The sequence below is a fragment of the Lissotriton vulgaris genome, chromosome 1_1 (genome assembly GCF_964263255.1).
Source record: "Lissotriton vulgaris chromosome 1_1, aLisVul1.2, whole genome shotgun sequence".
NCBI classification, from domain to species: domain Eukaryota; kingdom Metazoa; phylum Chordata; class Amphibia; order Caudata; family Salamandridae; genus Lissotriton; species Lissotriton vulgaris.
In genome coordinates this window covers 80,264,295-80,272,004 of record NC_141685.1, presented here as the reverse complement: position 1 = coordinate 80,272,004, position 7,710 = coordinate 80,264,295, and positions in this window count along the sequence as shown.

Here is a 7,710-nt window from a genome sequence, read left to right as displayed (position 1 = left end):
CGTGGAAGTACTGTGCCTTGACCACTGCTGCGCCACAAGCTCCATTATGGGAGACAATAGTGAAATACCCAAAACCTCCCCTGTTGCCAGGAAAATACAAACACGGGTTGGATGCCCATTCCTTGCTGATTAGTTCTGCTTGCCTAATCTCACTTTGCCAGTTACTTGCACCTGGGCTTAATTAATACTTGGCGGGTGGAACTGCGGTATGGGCAGCATAGATCCCAAACAGCGCCTTCTCCCCTTCGAAAAGGTCACCAAAGTATTCCAAGAAGCCCCTGACAACATGAAGGTGGCCAGAAAGACACAACACCAGAGGGTGATACCAACCAATTAGGTTCCCTGCTACAAGAGATGAGAGCGGGGTTCAGAGCCCTAGATGTGCGCTTTGATGACCTAGATAAGCACACAGCGGATCTGGGATCGAAGATCCAAGTTCACGACAGAAAACTCGACGTGGTGGAATCGCATACATCAGATCTAGGAGATGGAACAGCGCAATCCTTGAAAAGGCTCGGCCGAATGGAACGTTACCTCAAAGACGTCACGATCAAGAAAGAGGACTTAGAGGTGCGCAGTCGCCAAAATAACGTGCACATTTTGGGTGTTCCGGAATCGACAGCCACTGGTCGCATGGACACCTTGGTAGAAACAATCCTGATAGACTTATTTTGTACAGAAGTCTTCACTATGGGCTTTGTGATAGGACGCGCTCATAGATCACTAGGTCCAAGGCCCAATCCTGGATGCCCGCCCAGACGCATCACTGCCCGTGTCATGAACTTTAGGGATCGAGACACGGCACTGCGCCTGGCACGAGAACGGGGCGAAACGGTATGGCAGGGCTCCAAGCTGTCCCTATACCCAGACTTTACAATCATGGTACAGGAGGCCAGGCGGAAATACACTGGAGTTAAGGCAACACTCAGAAATCTAGGACTGAAATATGGTATGCTCTATCCAGCTCGGTTACGTGTTGAGATCAATGGGAGAGCCTGTGTCTTTGACAATCCTACGGAGGTGCAAGAGTTCTGTCACACTTACAAACTTAACAACAAACGCCCAGCTGAGGACAACAGACTTCCCCCTCCGCAGAGTGGTTCAGACGCCAGCATGGAACTATTCTGGGGATCTGGGCACGGCTGAACTGTTAATATGGCCTTCCTTTACATGGCGACTTTATTAAGTTGGGATTTCATTCAATCACTTTATAGTATCATTTTTTATTGCCACGTTGCTGTAGGGCCGCTGCCACCACCCATAATGGTGTTCACCTTATAATTGTTGTGTGAATTTAGTAAGTACTATTTATGGTTGTTTTTCAGCGATGCAGAGGAACTATTAGTACTGCACTGTTTTTGGATAGTAATGGTTTTGCCTCTCTGGTAGGGTGGGGAGGCTGGGTGGGGGGTGAGGCTGGGACATTGTTTAGCTGCACTGAGACGTTCTTAGGTACACACTTGGATGTAACTGGTAAGTACGCACGGTTGATTTCATTAAGCACTCATTTTTACCACCACCATGGCTCAGTTAGGGCGTAATTCTGTACCCTCAGAGGTGGTTTTGGTGACATGGAACGTCCGCGGCCTGAACAACACTCACAAGAAAAGGCAGATAACACAGTATTTACTACGTCACAGGGTAGATGTAGCTTTCTTACAGGAAACTCACCTGCCTCCTAGTGATCAGGCCCACTTTGCCGCAAATTGGGGAACACATCGATATTTTGCCAACTTCAGCAACTTCGCAAGGGGCACTGCCATTCTTATACATAAATGACTCCCCTTCCATTTGCATTCTGTAATACGTGACAGTGAAGGCAGGTATATCATTGTCCTGGACACGTTAATGGGTCAAAGGGTGGCATTGGTCTGTGTGTATGGCCCCCAATAGCGACTCCCTGGACTTTATTATACCCTACTTTATAAACTGGCACAGCTAGGCCCGTTCCCCTTTTACTGGGGGGTGATTTTAATATAGTCCAGGACCAGTCACTTGACACCACTTCGAGAGCACTAGATCCCAAACCGTGAGCACGAAAGGCATTGAGCTCGCTTTGCGATCAATTCTCCTTAATTGACATAGGTTGTACGCAAAACCCGCATAGCACTGAGTATACTCACTACACTGGCAGTCATACCACATGGACGAGGCTCGACTATTGGCTGGCATCCCCAGAACTTATCAGCTGGTGTCATGTGATCCGGACGCTTCCTCGCACATATTCGGTTCACTCCCCGGTATTATTAATATTGAAGGTCCCGCGTTTCCCCATTCGCGCATTAGATGATTAAGTTTTTAGACAGGAATAACGAGAAGCGATAGAGGACTACTTCGTCATTAACACTGGTTCAGTAGACACTGTGGCAATGTTACTGGAGGGTTTTAAAGCATACATGAGGGGTGTGTGTATATCCAAAAATGCCGGTGTAGTGCGGGATTTGTGCAGTAAGTTAGCCCGCCTGGAAAAGGACCTAGGGCCGTTAGACTCTGAACAACGCCAGGCGACAGGTCCCAAAATAGACACGTGAAGTTTGTCCCTGCTCACAGAATTCAAAGATACTGGTGAGAGGGAGATCCTTTTTATGGGGAAATACTACAATGCCAGGAAATACGGCGAAGGCGAGCGGCCGGGACGAGTCCTAGCACAGATGATTAGACGTCCATATTGTAAGGCATACATCCCCGTGTTGAGAACTTCGTCGGGACAGCAGATCACTGACCCACTGGATATCCAGGGGAAATTTATGTCCTATTTTAAAACATTTATACACCACTAGATTGGGTCAAGACAAGGCGCAGCAGAAGAGTTATTTGTCCGAGGTCGCTTTAGTTTTTCTCGAGAAGTTCATGCAGGACTTTCTCGTTGAGCCTATCTCTGAGGGGAGCATTGATGAGGCATCTCTGCCCTGAAGAGTTCCTCGGTCCCGGGGCTTGACGGTTTCACTGTGGGTTTTTATAAGGCCTATAAAAATGTATTGATTCCCCATCTCCTTAAAGTATATGCAGAAGCCCTGGAGAGGCAGATATTACCTTCAACCCTGCTTGAGGCAGTCATCATTCTTCTCCCCAAACCTGGCAAGTACCCCCTGCTATGTGGTTCCTATCGACCGTTATCACTCTTAAACCTAAACTACAAGATAATGGCAAAGGCTCTGGCATGTCGCCTGTCTCTCTTAATTGAATCTATCATTTCCCCGGCCCAGTCTGGTTTCATAACCAATCGCTCAACAGCCTTCAATCTACGCACATTATTTAACACTCTGCATAGAATTAACCCGAAAATCCCTGATGCGGCAATCCTATTTGATACAGAAAAGGCATTTGACTTCCTTGAATGGCCTTTTATTTTATCCATCATGGATCGCATGAGGATGCCGTTTGGTTTCATTGTCACGACTGCCCTGCTATACAGTCAACTGCTGGCCCGACTCCAACTAAATGGTACATTGACGGCTCCCTTCTCACTTTCACGTGGCACGAGACACGGCTGCCCGTTGTCGCCTCTGTTGTTCATTTTAGCCATGGACCCACCAATACGGCACTTCCAAGATAAACACCTTCATAGGTGTTTACACTTCACCACTGGCCCATTGTTAGTATCATTGTATGCAGATGACACGATTTTATATGTACGCAACCCCCAGACTAATTTGGATCCCCTTATCCGGGAAATTCTGCGCTTTGGCAGACATTCCGGAATGGGAATCAATTGGAACAAATCTGTAATTTTTCCACTCACTGCCAGGACAGACTAGTGGGACTTGGAATTCCCCCTGAAATGGAATACTGACTCGGTTAAATACATGGCCATACTTATACACTTAGAAACAGAGCAGATCATCCGCCGCAATTACGGACAGCTATTTCCAAATTAGAGACTCAAACAGAGAAATGGCTAAAGCTCCCACTATCTATGGCTGGACGAGTTTCCCTCATTAAGATGGTTGTGCTTCCTAAATTTTTATATCTATTTCAAAACATCCCGATCCCTCTCATGAATAAATTATTTTCAACCCTTCGATCACACTAAACCCCTTCCATGCTGATGACGAACCCCAGCCGTCATGCACTACTGTGCTCGTGTGCTGATGACGGCTGGGGTTCGTCACGGCCCGCCCCTGTTCGTGCTGTTTACAGCACACCAGGGGAATCGCGGCTGCATCGAAAGGGTTAATAAGTTTAGTATGGGGTGGCGGATACGCTAGGGTAAACTGGCGGGTTTTGACACTCCCCTGCGATAGAGGTGGGTTTGGGGTCCCTGATTTACAACTGTACTATTTAGCTGCACAGTGCAGTTTTGCACAGACAGACATGGTACTACCCTGATGCCAGAATTCCACACCTCCGACCAGAGTCTGACTTAGTCCTCCCGGACATTTTAGCAGCGATATTACCGAAGGGTTTCCCCAAAGATATCCAACGAGCATCGACCACTAGTTGGGCATGTGAGAAATTGCGTTGCATAACACACACACCATTGCTTTATTCTTCTGATCTCCCACTCCCGAACCCTAAATGGATACCTATAACTAGCAAAAAGCTCATACAGAAGACATGCGCAAAATTTGACATTGCTAAGATAGGCGATCTATTTCCAGAAGGACATATTTTTGATCATGATGATGAGTCCTTGTTCCCTGGTGCCACATTCATGGACAGATAAGTCCTTCTATGAATCTGTTCTGCCCTGCGAGCTATTTTACCGGACTACCCTCTGGTACCTCCTTCCTTCCCCCCACTCACGACAGTGATTAGCAGCGAGAGAGGGGTACATCTAATATCCCAGCTCTATAAGGCATGCGCTGCAATCGTAGACAGAGTACGCACTGCCTGGGAGACCGACTTGGGTAATCCGATCACATACGAACAGTGAGCTGCCTGCTGTACAGTTATGAAAAATGTCTCCCTTAATAGCCGACACAAACTAATACACTTTAAGTTTCTTTGTAGGATATACATTACGCCCTCCAGACTCCACAGGATAGACCCTGCCAGACCGCACCATTGTGCAAGATGCAACGCTCCAAATGCAGACTTCGCCCACCTCGCCTGGACCGGTCCACGCAAACACTCATACTGGGTAGGAATACATAAGATAGTGAGTGGCTTGGTTAAGGTACTGATGACCCCCTTGCTCGAGATTGCCCTGTTGGGATATGTAAAGCATTTCCCACCAGCAATTCGCAGGTTTGTTGTCATCAGCTTACTTCTGGCCAAAAGGAAGGTATCCATTCATTGGGGTGGCAGAACAGCACCCTCAGTGAAGGGATGGCTGAAGAGCATGGCGTCCTGTTCCACACACAGCGACCTATACGCAATAACGGTCCCCCCCACCTCCAGGCTCAGAGATATCTGGGGAACTTTCAGAACATACCTAGAGGTGCAGCGGCAAGACCCCCCCTACCTGGAAAGAACAGGGCATAGTCCCAACAGGGGTGGTTTAGACTGTCCCGAGATACATGTCAATAATCAACTACACCGGATGCTAAACTCCTTTTTTTATGTCGGTACACAGGATGTATTCCCATGCCATGATTGTAAACACTGTTTATGTGAATCAGAGTCAAGAACGATTGTAACAGAAAATATGTTAGCAGCCGAGGGACTTGCTTTATGTAACATGTGATCACTCTGCGGCATTGATTGAGCCCTTGACAGTGTGTATTATGTCTACCTGTACTTGTAAAGGATTTTACTTGTCCTAGTGTACTTTTTTACTCATACATAAATGCAAAATAAAGTTTAAAAAAAAATAAGGGGTAAGAGCTCACTGAAGCCTACCCTATGCCCACACAGGAGCAGCAATCATTAGTGAAGCAGGTGCAAGGAAGCTCACCAAGGTGCAATTTCTGTAATCAGATGTAGGATAGATATATAGCCAATCACCGTTGCATGCAAGACCGTCTGTCTATCAGATCGGATAGATGGCTTTGCATACCCAACGAGACTACATGCTAGGACTTATCAAAGGCAATAATCCTATCATGATTTTATCTAACTGGATGCGATGGTGATTACCAGCTTATTGACATTGCATCTCTTAATAAGAATAAGCAACTTGGTGTTTTTCAATAAAACTACTTCAATATGGATCGAAGGAATTAAATCAATCATGATTGATACGGTGATTGCCTATATATCTATACTACATCTGATTACAGAAATAGCACCTTGGTGAGCTTCTGTAAAAGACTATTCCAACCCTGATGAAGTCCATGTTGGAAACGCGTTGGCTGGGCTGATGCATTTGAGTACAAATAAAGAATACATTGAAAAAAGAAATCACAAGACTCTGGGCTGTATTTTATGATTTGGTGGATCTTATAATATTTTGCATAGTTTGCAAAGGAGATGAGGTTTAATTGCATGCTTGAGTATAATTGATGAAAGAATCTAGTTATAACTGTATGCTCCTTTTCAGAATTTGACAATCCTAGTCAGGATAAGGCACACGCAAACCCCAAATCAAACTGTGGTCAACCCCCTGGTAGCTTGGTACGGAGCAGTCAGGCTTAATTTACAGGCAATGTGTAAATATTTGTGCAACATTTCAAACAGTAAAACAGTGTAAACAGCACACAAAATCTACACCAGGTTAGAACAATAGAGCTCAGTTTCATCAACAAATCGAAACCCAAAAGACAAAAATCCAATCAGTATAACCGGAGATATGAATTTTAAAGTATAAACTTCTATATAGCACCTAAAAACATAAAGCGCCAACCGAGGCAATCTGGTCATGCTGGACCAGGTTAAAGTCAAAAGTTCACGCTGATCACGATGGAGCGCGAATTAGATAGAGCCCTAGATTAGTTCAGCTGAAAGTTTACCTTCTCAAGTTTTGAGCCAAGAGCCCCGTTCGCATTGGAGAGGGTCGCAGGGAGTAAGGAGAGAGTTGATGGCGGTGGTGGACATGGCACAAAGAGCAGGCCAGGTGTCGCAGAAGGTTGGGCTGGAGTATTACGTTGTTGGTCTTCCAGATCGATTGATGCTTTCCGTGCAAGGAGATAGGCTGCAGGGGCTCGTGCTAAAGTTCTGTGCGAGCAGTGGGTTTCGGGTTCGAATGGGCTTATTTGCACTCATGAAGAGTTCAAAAGCTTGATTTAGGAGCCCACTGAACCACAGCAAGAGTCTAGGGCCTGAGAAGCACCATTTGGGAGCAAGGAATGCGCTGAAGACTGATCCAGGCACTACCACAAAATGAACGGGATGTCAGGAACAGCACTCACTGCACAAGCTTCTGTTGATTGTAAATACAAGAGCATGGCTTTAACCCGTTTACTGCGGCGGCAATTCCTCTGCGGTGTGGGCCTTCGAATGCGCAGGCGGGGCTGTGTCGGCCAACGGACGTGCGCAGCACTACTGAGGTAGTGTTTGCGACGGCCGTTGGCCGACGCACGCACGCAAAGTGTTAAAAAAAAATATTTGCTGCAAACCCCAGATCAGCCAAATTAAAAGATGCTCATGTGGACACACTTGTGTCAAAAACATATTTTAGAGATGCGGGCAGCAAGTGGGTAAAGTTTGTGGTTGCAGTGGCCCAGGAGAAAGGTAAGAATGTGCAACTTGAGATTCGGCGACTATGGCGGCATTCAGAATCATGCCTGAAGCCTCCAAAAGCAGCCTGCCGGAGCTTGAGGAATTGCCAATTCTGAGTTGCAAGGTGCAATAGTCTTTAGTCTACAGACCTGAGGACGTGTGACTGGG